General features: G+C 39.7%; 1 protein-coding gene and 1 long non-coding RNA gene across 4 annotated transcripts in view; one reads left to right on the top strand and one right to left on the bottom strand.

Annotated features, from left to right (window-relative positions):
* Nucleotides 1-5,579: 5,579 nt before the first annotated feature.
* On the bottom strand, nucleotides 5,580-7,543 carry LOC116050984. The gene is made up of 3 exons (XR_004105233.2): nucleotides 7,240-7,543; nucleotides 5,910-5,980; nucleotides 5,580-5,778 (listed from the first exon to the last, which is right to left on the bottom strand). It is a non-coding gene; the product is annotated as an uncharacterized LOC116050984 (long non-coding RNA).
* Nucleotides 7,544-10,869: 3,326 nt separating this feature from the next.
* ppm1ba (protein phosphatase, Mg2+/Mn2+ dependent, 1Ba) overlaps nucleotides 10,870-18,869 on the top strand; it is a 28,031-nt gene continuing 20,031 nt past the window's right edge. For 2 of the 3 annotated variants that reach the window (XM_031309009.2, XM_031308992.2), the window contains exon 1: nucleotides 10,870-11,286. The gene's annotated coding sequence lies outside the window, so the exon portion shown is untranslated. The remainder of the gene's footprint in view (nucleotides 11,287-18,869) is intronic. The other variant, XM_031308999.2, reaches the window with a different exon arrangement.

Consider the following 18,869-nt stretch of genomic DNA (forward strand, 5'->3'; position numbering starts at 1 on the left):
ATATATAATGTAGTCTGGCTGTGGCCTGAAGACATTAAGTCATGCACTCCTCAAGAGCAGGCTCCATTTGGAGACTGACTTACACTCTAAATTGTAGCCTCTAAAACAACCATATACACCACCACTATTTGAATTATTTTCAACAGCTCTCAGTCTTATTTTAGAAGCATATCAAACTCCCATCTCTCCATGTTTCCTCATTAATAATACTTAATTTGAGGGCAATATAATACACCATCCCATGAATTGCTTGACAGCTTGTACTGTAATACTTAACAATAAAGCTTTGCTACTTTAGGATTCATCTATTTTAAAATTAAAAAATACACCTCCTGATTTCCCCTCCTAAAATCCCCAAATTTCATCCCAGCTGTTGATGTTTTTTTTACTATATTAAAAGGACTAAAAAAAGATCCAACATTCCAGTTTTCGGCTTCCTTCAAGGTAATAAGCTTGTATCATAATTTATATAACATTACATTCACATTTATATGGTACAGGTTATGTAATACTGAATTCATAAGTTTAGGACAAAGGCTGAAGCTTGTTTATGGAACAATGGTTAAATTGTCTATGATTGCGGATATGACCTAGCCTGGAAATCCAGACCCAAATCAGAAAGATTAAAGGGGTGATAGAATGATTATATAGGGTATTTCACACTGTTCCTTAAGGTCTCCTAATAGGGTATGTAACATTGGTTGGGCTGAAAATTGCTCGAATGCTATTTTATATTTAGATGAGCTGCGCGCTGATTGGTTTGAGCGAACCACATACACATCCATAGGAGACTAGACAGCAGGTCTCATATTTCAGACACTGCAAAGTTATACATTGTTTGTCGGGCTATTTTGTTATTAAATTCACTTCTGAGACTTTTTTATGTGAGAAATCAACTATATAAAGCTCAAACATGGGCCGTTTTACGAAAATTGATGGCTAATTGCAAATTTGGTAAGACGTGTCGGACTTTAGGAGCTACACACAGTCTGACGAGAAAACGGCAAACTCCATACCCAGTGAAAGTCACCGTTTCTCGGTTACTGGACTACCGGGGCTCGGGGCTCCGCGGAGCTGGCTGGCTGCCAGCTGCCGGCATAACTAGAGTATATTTACAGTTTGAATTTCGTCACGCCACTTATATAACATCTACCCCAAGATCTTATAAAGCTAACAATGGTGTCCGATTTCAATTTAATGCATTTATGTGAACATTAGGGATTTCGTTAGCTGCTACTGTCCCTTCAATCCTATGGGTAAAGATCGCGGCTAGCTGCAGGCCCTGGAGCTCCATCAGGGCCTCTGCATTTTGTAGTCCAGTAACCCAGAAACGGTGACTTTGTGCGGGTATGGAGCGCCGCGGGCTTCCCTTCGTGACGGAGATCCAGCTAGCTCACAGCGAGCCGGAGTCTATGAAGTAGGACACGCCGGGCGGCGAGGCAGCACCGGCCGCTGTTACGTAGCCTGCTGAGCTCCTGCTGAACTGCGACACACAGTCGGACAAAATTTGCAATTAGCCATCAATTTTCGTAAAACGGCCCATATTTGACCTCTACATAGTTGATTTCTCACGTAAAAAAATCTCAGAATTTTAGTAATTAAGTAATTAAATAGTGGACCTCTGAGGATCTGCATGACCTAGCTAGATTCAGAAGACTAAGCTGACCTCAGGTCAGTGGTGTAGCCTATGCAAATGTTGGGGCGTGACAAAGACTAGGAGTTGAGATGCTTACGTCAACTTTTAGCTTTGTTCAGATTCACCCGTTTTCAGCGGCAGTTTCAAAATGTGAGATTTGCATAGTAAAGGGGTATCAATGGGATTTTGAGCTTCTATGTATGTCCTATTTACCCACCGAACTGTCATTAATCAACTATGACAAGGTAAAATCGGTTTTGCATCCTATCACCCCTTTAAGAGCCTGGCATTGAGTAATGAAAATGGCCCAACTCGAGGGGCTGGCCCACCTATATCAGGTACACTGATGTGATTGGTGCAGCTCGGCTACAAGGGCATAAGGGGCTTTCCGACCGGAGGGATTTTTGCAGTTCTTAGAACTAAACGTTCCTAGAACACTTTATTCGTCGTGTTCCGACAGGAAAAATTTGGGGATTTTTAAGTTCCTCTGGCTTCAGTAGCGTACTTTTTTAGCTCCTACTTCAGAGCAGGGTCTTTTCCCTTTTCCTAGGTGTACTTGATTGGTCGAACTTATAAGTCACGTCCACTGCCAACTCAGAACTTGCAGACGGAGCAACCAACAACGGGACATTTTTAACAATTTTCACCATCTTATTCATCATTAAATTCACTTCTGACAACATTTTAGGCGAGAAATTAACTGTGTAGAGGTCAAATATGGGCCGTTTTACGAAAATTGATGGCTAATTGCAAATTTTGTCCGACTGTGTGTCGGGAGTTCAGCGGCCGGTGCTGTCTGTGTTGCTGCCTCGCCGCCCGGCCTGCCTTCCTTCACAGACCCCGGCCTGCTGGGAGGTATATAGAGCTCCGTCACGGCTGGCAGCCCACGGCACTCCATACCCGCGCAAAATCACAGTTTTTTGGGTTAATGGACTACCAAACGCCGCTGCCCTGACAGACCTCCAGGGCCTGCAGCTCCCCTCTTCCTGCTAAATGGCCGGTGTGTGTGAGTGAGAGCACGGTCAGCGAGCTTGTTACGCCCGCAATCTCTTACTGCAGGTTCCAGTTAATCTTATAATGGATATGTGTGTTGAGTTATTTAAAGCAGCCATATTATGCTCATTTTCAGGTTCATAATTGTATTTTAAGGTTGTACCAGAATAGGTTTACATGGTTTAATTTTCAAAAAACACCATATTTTTGTTGTACTGCACCGCTCTCTCTCACTGCTGCAGATCCTCTTTTCACCTGGTCTCTGTTTTAGCTACAGAGTGAGACCTCTTTTCTTCTTCTTCTGTACTATCTTTGATTGCACTCGCACATGTGCAGTAGCTCAGATGTAGATCATGTCAGCTAGCTAGCTCCATAGACAGTAAAAGAAAGGCTGTTTCTACAACTTCGGTCAGTTACAAGGCAGGATTAGCTGGGAGACTTCTAAATGAGGGCGCACATGTAAGTAGTTCTTTTGTAGATTATGGTGAACTTGTGTGTGTTGTAGCAGTGCTTTGCTATTGAGAACGAGGTAGCATGCTAGCGTTAACGCTAGTGCTACGAGCTAATGGTTGCGGTTAGCCTGCTCGTTTCGGCTTGTGACGTCACAAGCCGTGCCGATTTCAGACCCAGAGACTGAAGGCAGGACACATTCAGAAACCGTATCTCACTCTAAACAGCATGGATGGATTTTTTTCAAAGTTTGTATGTGTGTGGAAGCACCAGAGACACAACATAACACCCCAAATCCCAGAAAAAGTGATTTTTTCATAATATGGGCACTTTAAACAAACGATCGGGGAAATAAACGCCTCTTGTACGCGAGTCTCATTGATAGAGCCTGCGGCTGGATAGAGCTCTACCAATGAGAGCTAGCCAGCCTCCTCTTAGACCTCTGAAACGAAACCCCTAATGTTCACAAAAAAACATTAAATTGAAATCAGACACCATAGTTTGGTTTATTAGCTTTATAAGACCTTGGGGTAGATGTTCTAGGTCCGTGTACGTTTTGATAGTTTGTTTTTTTGTTTGAACCACAAAACAAAATAAGGAGAAACCACCTGTTTTTCGTTTGTCGTTTCAAACCAAAAACATAGAAACGGTAAAAAAAGAGCCGTTCTCCCGTTTTTGGTTTCTGAATCCAAAAACGAAAAACGACTAAACCAAATTCAAATAACGGTCCGATTTTGTTTGTTTTTTAATTCCTTTTTTCATTTCTCCGTTTGAATATCTACATTAAAGGAAAGACAAGTTGGCCAAGTGACCCGGAAGTAATAGTAAATATGGCCTATAAAAATAAAAGCCAAGCTTTTAGAACGGTCATAATATGCAGCACTAACGTTATACCAGAGTAACGTTAGAGGAAAAAAATCAATCAATAAATAGGCTTATAAACCTGGACCGGAAGAAATCTGTTAGCAACAGTAGTTTATTACAGTGATTTACAGTTAGTCACGTTTAATGAGCGCATTGTTTGGTTCAATACAGTTGGTAATAGTTAACCTAAGAACTTATTGTGTGTGCAGAGTTGTTACTGTTAGCACTATATTATATAATTAAATGAATATTTAATGTGGTTTCCACCGTAATGTTCCCCCTTTCTACCAGCAGGTGGCAGTATTTAAATGACTGACTGTATGGTGTCTTTGGTAACTGTTTTTTTTTATCAAGATTACTGATACAGATGTATTTATTGTTGTTCATTTTATTTGGTTTTTGATTTTGATTTTATTTAAAATCAAATTAATGTTAATCAGTGGAGCAGTGCTGAGGATGAACTAGAGTTTAAGAGTCTGATAGCTTGGGGGAAAAGCTGCTCTGCAGTCTGGTGGTGCGGCAGCAGAAACTTCTATATCTCTTCCCAGAAGGCAGCAGGGTGAACAGGCTGTGGCTGGGTGGGTACTGTCCTTTAGTATCCTTTGGGCTCTGCGTAGGCACCTCACCTCACCTCACCGACATCACTGATGCTCGGGAGATGGGTACCAATGATCTTCTGAGCAGTTTTAATCTCCCGCTGCAGAGCCCTCCGGTCCTGGGCCGTGCACATCCCATACCAGTTTGTGATGTTTCCAGTCAGGTGATCACCACATCAACACATTTGCTGATGTAAGATGTCACACTGATGATGTATAATCCTCAAGGCTCTCCTGGGTGGTGACCTCATCTGTCCACACTTTGACTGTCCTTACTTATGATCAGACTTGCAGCACTGTCTGCATATTTCATGAAAGCTTAAATGTTAACATAAAAATGTTTTAGAATGGCATAAAATTAAGAAATGAGAATGTGTCTGTACACCTATGTGTCTTAAGCAGCATAAGCAATCAACATTTGTTTGCTTTCACTCCTCTGACTGCAGCTCAGTATATCATTTGGACTGTGCAGTGACAGATATCGTAGCAATAGATGATGGAGAAGTGAACTGTGCATCACTGCATGAACTTTATCTGAAAAATGTGTGTATGTAAAAGTAAAAATACAATTCCATAAATATTATCCAAACTTTAGGAGGTGTTCTCTGTAGTGTGGTCCTGTAGCAATACATAATGATGGCAGTTAAGTGTAAATTTTTTTTGTATATTTACAGTAAATTACAGGTAGCACGGTTGCCAGTAAGTTACTGTAAATCGATTTTACAGCAAACTACTGCAGCTGTACTGTAATGCAATTTACAGTATATATAACAATACTGTAAAAGCACAAACAGTATTTTACTATATTTTTATGGTATTTTGTAATTTGATGCTATTGTACTGTAATATGTAGTTTTATTAATATTGATACATTACTGTTAATTACTATATTATTGATCGTTACTATTATAAATAATATTATATAATAATCTCCAGCTACTAATATTGTACTACTAATAAGGTATACTTCAGAATAACAAATACAAATCAAAAGGCAATCCAAACATTGTTCTTAATTTAAAAAATAATTTAAAATTTTTTAAATTTTCAACATTTTCCTGTCTTCGACGACATTCACATTTTTCCTGCAAGTTCAGCCCAGAGAGCTGCAGCAACTTTCAGTCAAATGTGATAGTGTTGATATCCTTCAACATGTTTCCACAAAGAGCAGCAGCAGGCAGCTGCAAATGTTTCACTGCCGTCCAGCTCTCATGATGAAAATTCCCTCAATAGATCCACCTGAAAATAATAAAAAACCTGTTACCTACAGTATTTTATTCTGAAATCATACACATATATTATTACTATTGTGTTGCACAAATGGAAGGAACTGACTGGATTCCATTATAAAGGGATTGTATTTTACTTACCATCATAATGAGGGTGGGGGTGTCTGTCTGGTCATCTGATGTGCCTCAATGTCTGCTTGGGTTGCAGTGACCTGCATCATGATAAAACAACATTAAGCAAAGAGTTGTTACAGTGTCCCAGGAAACATTAGTAGACTATAGTGATGAATGTGGGTTCACTTTGGATGTCATTATTGGTTATGAGACAATAGGTACTAATGTTTGTTACCTGACAAAAAATACCTTGTCTTAATAAGTTAGTTATTCTGCTACCGTTAAATTCGGCGTCATGTTTGACTCTGTAGAACTCCGATTTAATGAATCAGTAATAATAAAAATGTGTAAACTGCGACGTTAAGCAGACGAACATTAACGTTACCTGGGAAACATCATTAATCTCTTTACATGGAGTTAAAGTTAAAACCAAATTATGTTAAATCATGATCGCCGAAATAGTTAGTGAATGTTTATGAGTCGTAAGAAAACATAAATGATCTTTAAGAAGGAGTAGATGTTTACTGGTAAAGCTCGGCTCTGTTTAATTTAATGATATATTAATGGACGTTTGCCTCAGACAGCGAACGAGTTGAAGATTTTATTTGCCTCGTTGTCAGTCATTTCTGTAAATAAAATTATCAAACAGACTTTTCGTAATTCACTAAGTTATTCTGATCAAATCGGCATCATGTTTCACGAAGCAGAACTCTAATTTAATGAAATAATAAGTTATAAAAGCTCCGTGGACATGCTAACTGGCGTTGTTTAAGGGATGTCAAACAGTAACGTTAGCTAGCTAGGTTTTTTCCATCTCACTTTAGTTTAAAGGTAGTTTACAGAATAGCTGTTTAAGTTAAATACAAGCTGAAATGAAAAGCCTTTCTTTAGGAGTCATACAAAGTCATACGTTATAAAATAGGAGTATTAGCTAGCTATATGTATGTGTCAAGGGGAACCCAGATCTTTTAAATTGAGCAATATATTAACGGAGTCTGGAAAGTAATGGGCAGAACACGTACTTACTAGCTAGACTAATGTTAACGTAACGTTAACTGTAACAAGTAGGTTAGTATGAACAAATGTAAGGGTATTTTGTTCAGAGAAAAAAAAACAAGATATGCAATTAATTGTAGGCTACAATATGTTCAGAGGATAGCCACTTGCTATCCACACTAAAGTCACAAGGTTAGCTAGAAAATTACTCTGTGTGAGGATATCGCAACTTTAGGATGCCCAGTGCACCCCACACTATAAAAAAAAAGAACGATGTTGTGGTAACGTTACACTAGAGCGTATAATCATGAAACATTATGATAAAAGTTAGCATGAAATACATAAAATAAACCAAACTTACCAAAACTTCCAAACATCCCCCGCTAGCAAGGCTTCTCCTTCAGTATCTGGGGGCCAGTTTGGTGTTCTGTCTGAGTAACTGACATCAGGAGTCGTTTTTTACAGCAATGCTGTATTATTGCCATGGCATATTACAGCCAGGTTACAGCAAGCCTAAAATATACTGTAAAATATTCCCGCTTCATCAAAATTACCCACAATGCAACATAAAATGAAGTATTTTACTGTAATGAAGAAATGTGGTATTGCACTGTAGATTTTTACAGTAGCCTACTGTGCTGCTAAATATACAGCGATTTCTAAGAGTGTAGGCTATTCTGCTTAATATTATATCAAAGAAGACTACTTGAATGAATATGAGGTGCTAGAAAAACAAAATGCATCAGGCGGTATCCAATGATAGCCCCACCATGGGCCCAACACTTTTCTGTAGCTTTTCCATTATATTAATTTAATTATATAACAGTAACAACTCTGCACACACAATAAGTTCTTAGGTTAACTATTACCAACTGTATTGAACCAAACAATGCGCTCATTAAACGTGACTGGTGATGTATACGTGGATAGGCACGATATTAAATCACTGTAATAAACTACTGTTGCTAACATATTTCTTTTGGTCCAGGTTTATATAAGCCTATTTATTTATTTATTTTTTCTTCTAACATTACTCTGGTATAACGTTAGTGCTGCATATTATGACCGTTCTAAAAGCTTGGCTTTTATTTTTATAGGCCATATTTACTATTACTTCCGGGTCACTTGGCCAACTTGTCTTTCTTTTAATGTAGATATTCAAACGGAGAAATGAAAAAAGGAATTTCAAAAAAAACAAAATCGGACCGTTATTTGAATTTGGTTTAGTCGTTTTTCGTTTTTGGATTCAGAAACCAAAAACGGGAGAACGGCTCTTTTTTTACCGTTTCTTTGTTTTTGGTTTGAAACTACAAACGAAAAACAGGTGGTTTCTCCTTATTTTGTTTTGTGGTTCAAACGAAAAAACAAACTATCAAAACGTACACGGACCGTTCTATAAGTGGCATGACGAAATTCAAACTGTATATATAGGAAAATTATGCCCAAAGTGTAGCAACGATCTTTCCCATAGGATTAAATGGGACACAAAGCTAGCCTAGCTAGCAGCTGTTCCTAAGGAGACCCCTAATGTTCACAAAAAAGCATTAAATTAAAATCGGACACCATAGTTAGCTTTATAAGACCTTGGGGTAGATGTTCTATAAGTGGCGTGACGAAATTCAAACTGTATATATATGAAAGTTATGCCGGCAGCTGGCAGCCAGCCAGCTCCGAAGCTCAGCGGAGCCCCGGTCGTCCAATAACCGAGAAACGGTGACTTTCACTGGGTATGGAGTTTGCCGCTTTCTCGTCAGACTGTGTGGAGCTCCTAAAGTTGAGCAAAACATTACATGAATTACTACGAGAATGGACAGAAAAGTGGACTGATGCGGAGGTGTATGGCCTCCACCATGATGCTTTGTTGTTGTTGTATGTGGCGCTAAGGTCTAGTGATGATGCTATAAAGACCGTTGCCGTGCTTGCGTCACTCCCTTACCCCTCCTACCAGTCCCTATGGCCACTTGGCCAGTGGGAATGCAAACGGAAAAAAAGATTTTGGGGGAGAGAACTGCTTAGAAGTGTACTTTTCCTCTAAAAAGTACAAGTACTATCCGGTCGGAAAGCACCTATTGTTAATGAGCATCATTACTCAATGCCAAAGTGACTCGCTGAGCAAATTCAAATTGTGCTCTCGTGAGAACTCTGGATTTCCAGGGTAGATATGACCCATTACAACACAAGTTACATTAACATAAGATACCCAAATTCATAGTACATCATTATGGTGGCGGTGAATTAAATTACTACCAACTTGAGGTTGGTTAAAAGAAGGCCCTTCTTTTCTGAACATTTGCTTCACAAAATCAAGATAGATCTCCCATTTTATTATGAAAATGCATCCTCAAAAAGTCTGTTTTAATTTCACAGTTAGGAATGATCATTGATTTTGTGTTATTGTGATTATTATTAACACTCAAGTATGGTAATCTAACCTGCCAGCAGGCACACATCTAACCCACAATCTAGATTGATGTTAACAGGATAGGAATTTATGTTAACTGTGGTAATTCCACCAGTGTCAAAGCAGAAGGCACTGGGCTTCCCATCAACATTAAGGCATACTTAAGGAACAATTGTTTTCACGGAGTTTGTTTTGCTATGTAAGATTGCATGCTTTATTATATCAATTTACTTATTATTTGGAAACCTTATTTTGATTGTCATATTTGGGTGGGAGGGATATTGCAGTACTAAGTATGTACAGTACAGCACAGAGTATTTTCCAAAATGTGCTCCAATATTGTAATCTAACAAACAGGAGAAACTTTTGGTGCTAATATGAAGTGTATTATAAACCTACTTAATGATCACATTCATTTTTGATGGTATACTTCAAGTGTTGTGTGAACTATTTATAAACACACAGACACACAGACGCCAAAATGATGACATCATGCCCAGCCATAAACTGTATGTGCTCAGGGTACTATAATAGAAGGGCATTAAAATGACTGGTTATGACATGTACTTGAAAATTCATGTAAAATGTACCTCCACATGAAATCAAAACAAAGTAATCCAAATGTAATAGCAGAAAAAGCATAACATAGCTTCACTGCCTTAATAACTCCTCTGCCTATAGATAAGACAGAGAAGTTATGTTCTATTGCAGTTAGACTTTGTTTAGTATTGCAGCATTTGATATTATGGTGAATGTCTGTAGGTTCCAAAGGTAAGTGGAAGCTTGATGCCCAAGTTGCTGTCATGAAGAAAACCAATTGGTGCTTATACTTAAAGTAGTTAGGAGCTAACTTGATTGCTTGGCCTGTAGAAAGATGCTATTTTTTATATGCCAAAGTTGCCATTTATCATTCCATGTGGTAAGTTGCAGCCCTACAGATTTTTTTTAAAGTTGTGTGGTGCCATGTGTAGGAGCTTCAAATGTGTGGGAGCAGATCCACTCAAGCTTCTAATTCGTTTGCTTAAAGAGCATGTGGACCCATCTGTTGTTGATGGGCAATGGAGATTGCCGCTGATGTTATCACAATGTACAAAGAAAGCTTTTGTTCACCTAAGAAACTGAAAACAGAATGATTTTGTAGAGAAACACTTTTCCACTGCGAGCCCAATGGATATCATGCAATTAAATATATACTACCTGAGCAGGGAGTAGAACTTATGATTGTAGTGGATTCTTTGCAGTGGATCCTGTCCACAAAGATAGCTATGTGTTATATCCAATCATCTTCTCACATGTGTCCACTCCCTCCTCAGGAGATGAAGATCCATTTGAGCATGCAACATCAGAAGAAATGTCTAACCATTTCCTGTAGTTTATCCAAGTTTGGTTCAAGGTGGCAGCAGTTCATTGAACTGGCTAAACTAAATGGGGTGCAGCCACTAAGGTTTGTATCAATTACACCTGTGCTTTTCCTGCTATGGCATGTTTGTCTATAAGATGTCTGACTGACTCATTATTTGACCAATCGTGTCTCAGCTTGGAATCAGCGTTTGTCCAATCACAGAAGAGAGCGAGATGATTGCCTCTCCCCCAAAACTGCATGTTGAAAACGAACGTCATCTGCTTCATACATTTAGCTAGCTTTAGCCAAAATTAGCTAGTTGTTGGTATCATAGATACAGCTTACCGAAACGAGTTTTTATTTTCAACCGACAGCCTACGCAGCGCTTATTTATTTGGTGCTCCCTGGGTTTACAGTGCCAAACATGTATATACAAGCCTTGTTCCGATGCAGAGACATGCTGAAAGCAGAACTGGTCGTGTAAAATGCTGGCTAGCCTAATCAAAGCTAGCTGATGAGCAGGGGCCGAGAAACGAAAGTAACGTTAGCTAACATTAACGAGAGATAAGCTTATCACAAGAAGCCTGGACACAGCTAAACATACTTGCCACTGAAGCCACAAGAAGAAGGACTGATAGAGGTAACTTTAATTCCTTTCCTACAAAGTAAGTAACGTCTGGTACTTAAAATAAGCAACGTTTCTAAACATCTCACACTAACATTGGCTAGTCACCCGCTAACGTGTAACGTTAGACAAACACTTTGACAACTGTAAACTCTAACGTTAGCTGGTTAGCTAGCAACACAAGTGGCCTTATTTTCAGTTGGGGACAACTCAGCTAACGTTATTATGGATTAGAGGGATATAAGTATAGTTGTAGCTAGCTATGTATCTTGGTGGTGGTGATGATGATTTTAATATTATCGGCCCTGCTGATGTTGCGCCAGTTATTTACATGTAGTCCTATTTTGTTAAGTAATTGACGTAGGTTGTTACCTTCTATTTTGCTGGTCAAATGTATCATTAGCACCAGTATGCTTATGTCTAACGTTAATGGCTTAAATAGTTAGCTAGTGAATGGCATAGCAACTTTTTTTATGCTCAACATTTGGTAAATAATGTAAGTATGTTCGTGTTATAATTGTTTTAATACCACAAAAATCGCCAAGATCAAAAATGGTTTTATGCCAAATTATTCCCTATATGGTGTTATTATTAAAGTAGTATTCTATTATTTACTGTCAATGTACATAGCAAAGCCTAATGTCAATAAAAAGTTTTGTATTCCCATTCTGTGCCTATGAAACACCAGTGAAGGAATTAACTTGTTTTATTGCCTTGTTGTGGTTAGTTTTATTGGGTTGTTGGTGTGTTTTTAGTCAGTGTTTGTGTGACAGTGTGTTCGAGAAATGGCAGTATCAACAGTGGCATGTTTGTGTTGGCACCTTGATGTGAAATCCTGCACTAGCCATACTTTTTTAGCCTATGACTACTGCAAGTCTATTGGCCTGTCCAAAGGCATTTATCTATACACTTTTGGTCATGTCTGTTGATTGAATCGCTTTACACGCAGATGAACGCTCAGATACAGTGTTAACTGGCATGCTCAGAATAACTCAAAGATAAATTTGTCCAGTGCCAAGAGGGTGAGTTGGATGATGTGTCTGAACAGAAAAAGTGAGTTGCAAATACATTTTACAGAATACAGAACTGTTTTTCAATTCATTTTAGAATTAGCCAGCATTACTACTTTCTGTTTTAAACTGATGTCCAGAGCATGAAATCTGGGATATGCATTATTATCCCTGATACTGAGGTCCGTTGACACCTTTTTGTAATTTACTTAAACTTGTGTAACCTTTATCACGTTTCCAGGCATTTTCATATTCAGATTATGCTCACAATTTGCTTACGAAAGGGTTATTCACTTGCTTAAGGACATACATGATTAAGATAATAGGGCTCGACAGTAACGGTTGCCCTTGGCAACCAGATTGAGTCAATTGGCAACCATTTTGTGGCCTCTGGTTGCCCCCATTGGCAACCACCTGTTCAATATTTGTGCAACAATATTTTTTTTTAACAAAACAAATCAAACCTGGAAAATCTTATTTCAAAAGAAGTCAATATTTTATTTGGTTGTCTCCGTAAAGTTTAAACACTGCGTCCGTGCGCAACACAACATGTCAGCTGTTGTGCGACCGCTTTCCACACGCGCATTTGCCGTGAAAACATACAGGCAACGCAATTTTCTGTTCACATTAACAGCGCATGTTAAAATCCGGTGCTACTATATGGAATAGCAATGCGGATTCTGGTGCCTCATTACGGTGCCACTTAAACGTCTGCGCTGCTCTTTGATGCTCCGAAACAGACGTTACAGGCAACGGAAGCATCGCTGCATGTCACGCTAGTAAACACTAATAACACGTTACACTTAGCAGCAAGTAACATAAGCCTACTGTTAGCTACCGTAGTAACTGGATTAAACACGGTTAAAATGCTGACAGCTAAACGGTGTAAAGTGTGACTGTATTTCACTGTAGAGGATTCCAACAGCGGGACGTACTACAGTCTGCCGCTAAAGCTATGAGCTAAAAGACACAAACTAGCACTGGTCACTGCTGTTGTCGGAAAAACAAAACAGACGGGACTAAATGTTGCATTTACTTAAAACTGGTAAACCTCGTGGTGCATTCAAAGTTATTGTAAAATACCGTTTTCTTATCTGTTTTTGTCTTTTAACAGCAATTTACTGGTGAAAGAAGTTATTGTTAAAAGTTATTACATTTTTAATAATCATTTAAATTCCCCCCTTTTGTGTGGCAGTGGTAGTGTCACTTTAATGGCTCGTTTGTGTGATGTCCTGTTGTGTTCTTTAATCCCCCAATGTAGCACTAGTAGACATTTATATTTCACAGTTATTGTCAAATATTCCATCAGATCGTTTATAGAGCTCAACATTTCTGACCACACTTGAAGGCACCTTTTTCACAGAGAAAGAAAAGCGATGAAGGGACTGTACTTTGTTGTTGCAGGAAACAGTCAGCTGTTACACAAACTCCTGGGTAGTTAAGTGCTTCTGTTTCTTTTTTTTACCCTCATAGTGTTTTAAAGTCAAATTAAAGGCAGTATAGGTTTCTTTATAGAGAGAGCACATGCTCTTCTTGTTGCTAAAAACCCACACACAGTTCAGTATAACATTACATATTTACTTTCCTTCTCTTTGGTTATAGTCTGATATGGTGCTTACCCACTGCTAGTACCAGCTCTGCTCGGCTCGACTTGACATGGCCGAGGTGCCCCGTCGTCCTTTTTCTATTGCAGATTTAGTACCGCCTCATGCGTGAGGCGATTGTGGCTGGTCATCATAGCGACGCCGCAGGAAACTGCCGTGACCTAATGCGACACACGCACAGAATGTCGAAGGTGTGCTGTTTTTAATTCTCTGCATGTGGCTGTTAACACAGCCAGAAGACACATTTTATTTCAAAAGAAGCTGGAGGCAGCAAAAAAACACCGCTCGCTAAACTATTTAAAAATGGTGGGTTTGTTCAGGACACCCCTGTCTGTCGCTAGCAATGATGACGCAGTGATTAGTGACGATTCTCTCCGACCAATCAGTAGTCGGCAGGTTTTCACGTCAGCTTTTGGTATCGCCTCAGCTCGCTTGGAACCTCGATGGAGGTGACACTAAAAAAAAAAAAGTACCTGTTGGCAGGTACCAGGGACTTTTTTTCATAATGGAAAACCAAAAAAGGCGAGTTGAGCAGGTACCATGTAATGGAAAAAACGCCAATAGACTGCTGTCTGGTCAAGTAACGGCCCCAGCTTCCCTGACGCCACTGCACTGAAGATGACTGAAGCTGTCTGTCTCAAAGAGCACTTGTTCTGAGAAATTGACTGCTTCTGATGCGACTTCAATGATGAGTCATCAAAGAGGGGGATCTTAGATATCCGTTTGTTCCACCTTTCCGATTTGTAAAAAGTGAGCTCTTATTGAGCGGTAAAACTGATTCCATTTTAGTACAATTTTTGTCATAACAAAACGCAGTTCTAGATACCTTTTCTTACTCTTCCAAATGTGGATGTGGCTAATGGATACTTATTCATAGGCAGCACCAGGGGCGGGCTTACAGGGCCTAAGCTCAGAATATTTATAGCAAAGCCCCAACCCCAAATCCTTACTGTTCATCAGGCTAGGATGAGTTTCTTATAAGTTGTTTAAATTAGTGTCATATGTTAAAGGGGGTAAGAGCTGTTAACAAGCTGTAAAGGTACATTGATAATGATTATAATAACCGTTAGCACATATTTCTACTGCAGTATTAATCGATCGACACATGCCTCCCAGACTCAAAAGATTTCAGGGCTAAGCCCTGGATCCCCACTGACCCTAGAACCGCCACCTGTACTTAATCAGCAGAAAGATGACCCCTTGCCTAAATGGCAATTTAAATACATTAGTAGAAATTGATAATTTTTAAATGTATTCTATGCTTTCAGTATTGGCTAAGAGAAACCGAGTCAAAACATGAAGTAAGATGTACATTGCAGCTATTATATGCATGGAAATGGCATAGCAGCATTGATTTTTAGGATTATTCCTACATTCCTTATTATGGGCAAACCCTCCACCATGGAATAGTTTAAAGAAGCTCGCCAATTAGCCAAGGGGACTTCTACCTGGGCTGTGTCCAAAATCATCCACTTATTCACTATTTATCACTATACAGGAAATACTTTGTAGTGGACAATAAAGTGTGTCAGATCAGAAAAATAATACTCGGACACTACTCGATCATTACTTCCAGCAGTCTCGTTTCTGTCTGTCCCCTGCATGACGGTAGTTAGCTCTTGAGATTGTGTCCATCGATTTTTCTACTACTTTATTGCCTTGTGAGATACATTTTAGTCCACTACATTGGGTATAAACATTCTCAACAGAAATTCAGGCAACACTACACACATTGCATAGCTGATGATTTTAGACACAGTGCTGTTCTTCATAAAGGGCACAAGTTACATCAGAATCAGAAAGGGCTTTATTGCCAAGTACGTTGCACATACGAGGAATTTGTCATGGTGTTGTTGGAGCAGGTCACACATTCAAATATAAGAAGGATAAAAAGAATATAAACAATATAAGTATAAACATATACACACAGTATGTATTAATAACGATAAAATAAATGTAAATAAATAGTAAGAAACAAAGTTAAAACGCAAAAGAAAACAGAGCGCACCAACACACCGTGTCGCCATTCTGCGGCGCTCTATCTATCTATCTATCTATCTATCTCTCACATATATATATCATACATTTAATGCCAATCAGCCGTACTCGCTGCTGTACCCTAAAATAAGCCAGCTAGTTTGACTACTGTATCAACTGTACTTTTAGGATGAGGCGTGATGGCCTTTATCTGGCACCAATAACCCCTTTTGACTGAAAATTTCACCTCAATAGTACTCAAGCTCCTTGTTTCTACTACACCACTATGCTACATTTCCCATCAGGCTGTTCACAATGTGACTCATTGTATTTTGATCATATTGTGTTAATTTATTGCTCATTTGGTACTAGGGGTGTCACGATTCTCCAAATCCTCGATTTGATTACATTTTCGATTCTAAGGTCACAGTTCGATTTGATTCTCGATTTTTACATTTATTTTTTTTTAAAGCACAGGTTGCTATGCCATTTTTAGACTAGACTTTTATGCAATATAATATCTGACCTTTGTTTGCAATGTATCACACTACATTGTCAAATTTTAAAACATTTGTTAACAACATTGTAACAATAACTTATATCTTAAGTCAATTGGAAACTTAAACAAAATAACCTGCCATCTACTTTCTCTTTTGTAACTGCAGTCTTCTTTACAGAAGATGACATTCAAGTTCACAAAACAATAAAAATAGTCCATAGTCTTCTCTGAACAATTAAGTGTCTTAACAAACTATTTCCAAACAGCTGAACATATACTACTCGCTGTGTCCTTCTCCATTTCGACATCAGAAGGGGGCACCGAGGCAAGCGTGGTGGAATTGGACACTGACTGTTGTAGCGATCGCCGCTTTTTAGTCCTACACATCCTGCGTCACAGACACCCCCCCCGTCCGCCTCGATAATTACGCCGGCAATTGCAAACTAAAATGGCGCTAACACTCACCCGTAGAAGAGGCCGATTCCATCCAATGAGTGGCTCCGTAGCTTGCCAGCCCTCGGCGACGAGTAAGTGAGTTTTTTAGCCTTGTTCTAAGCGGATTACTCGGCTTCCTTTCTTCCTCTGTGATTCTACCGGAGAGCCCCGGCCAACCCCACGCTCACAGCTGTACAGTCTCCGGAGCCGGAGGTAACGCCGCTAAGGAGGCAATCAAAGATTATCAACTAAGAGCAAGAGGCTTCACTATGTTGGTTTTTGGTGTCCCGCGGGGAACCTGACTTTGTTTGTGGGTTTTGCTAGGGATCTCGAAGAGAACGGTTACAGCACTTCAACATGTGTGTGTGTTTTTTTTCCGCTTTGGCCAGCCGACCGGACGTGACATGGGGGCGTGGCAGCATCGACGATTCCATTTTTTTATTTGAATTCCAACATGGCATCATGACTTTGCGTAAACATACACGCCACTTTCCTAAAGCCAAATGGCATGTTATCTGTACGCATTTTGAGCTATCCACGTGTATGTCTACGCTGTATACAGCGTATGTAAACATACATACCACGTGGCGTTGTGACAAGAACATGTCGTGCTATTGTGAGAACGTCACGCATGTATTTAAAAAAAAAAAAAAAAAAAAAAAAAGGTTGGGTTTAGGGAAAGAACATTGGGAAAGGCTTTAGTAACACTAAAAAACGACAAAAACACGACGGTGACCAACGTCACACGCTTAGGGAAACAAACGGTTGGGTTTAGGAAAAGAAGGCGAAGGCGTTATCGTGACACCCTTATTTGGTACATGGCCACAGTCTGTTGTTCATGAGTGTAATTTTTACCACCAAATACAGTACACCTGTTGGGTGATGCTGTCATCTGAAATGTATATGTATACTATTATTTCACATACTATACACTGCATGTCACCAGAAAGGGAGAGAGAGAGCCATTATGTTAGTGGAAGTTAACTGCTGTGTGTAGTCTGTGTTTGACAGGTTAATCTGGCCCTGCATGGATCCCATCAGCAGTTGACTGTTAAATTGAGTTAGCTTGTTAAAGCTACCCTGCTTGTCTGAAGTCTGAGACCTGTGGGCCTGTCTGTTTGCCAGCTTTCAACTTTGACTCTCAAACTGCATCAACCGTTCACTTCATCTTGCCATGTGAGAGAAACAATTGTGTGTGGTGTGAGTAAATCAGAGCGAGGTCAGTTTCCACACACACACACACACACACACACACACACACACACACACACACACACACACACACACACACAGTAACATGGCTGTGCAGATCTCTTGTCACATGCTGCAACCACCAACATCTACTGCTTCTGTTGCTATAGCAACCACTCAGCTGCCACTCCAAGTTGTGTAGCCATGAAGACTTTAGACTGGGTGACATCACTCCCCGGAGTTCTCAATGCTTACATCAGTACTTACAAGTTATGTATGCTGGTATATTTTTTATGCAAGACCAGCAGGAAATGGCACACATTGTATCTGAATAAGATGATGACTTGTTATCAGCCTCAACATAAAAAGGCCCTTGCCTTGGTACAGTGTGTATTGCGGCACAGGTGAAAGAGCAGATGATTTGGTTTGATGATTGTGCACATGGCTTTGATAACTGCTCAATAATAAATTGAATGTGTGTGTGAATGCTTTGTTGTCAAGGTAATGATTCAAGTGGTTTGAACGTAGAAACCAGCACAGATATGAGCACAGAAATCATCTTACGGCAGGCTTCACATGTGATTCATGAAACGTTCGTATTAGAGGGTGACACGGGAATCAATTGTCGCTCCCATCCCATCCCATGAAAATACTCCCGTCACATTCCGATCCTGGGACTGCCCCTCCAAAAAAATCCTGTCCTGCAAAATCCTGAGACAGACTGAATCCCGTCCCACTCCCGTTTTCCGAATCCCGTTTCGTTCCCTATGTTGTCTAAAGTTATCAGACACTTTTCGTGTGTGTGTGTGTGTGTGTGTGTGTGTGTGTGTGTCGATGGCCGAGAGAGAGGCTGCTCTGCTCTGCTGATGTTGTGTGTGAATGCAGAGCTGTGTGTCTCTCACTGCTG

The sequence above is a fragment of the Sander lucioperca genome, chromosome 15 (genome assembly GCF_008315115.2).
Source record: "Sander lucioperca isolate FBNREF2018 chromosome 15, SLUC_FBN_1.2, whole genome shotgun sequence".
NCBI lineage: Eukaryota > Metazoa > Chordata > Actinopteri > Perciformes > Percidae > Sander > Sander lucioperca.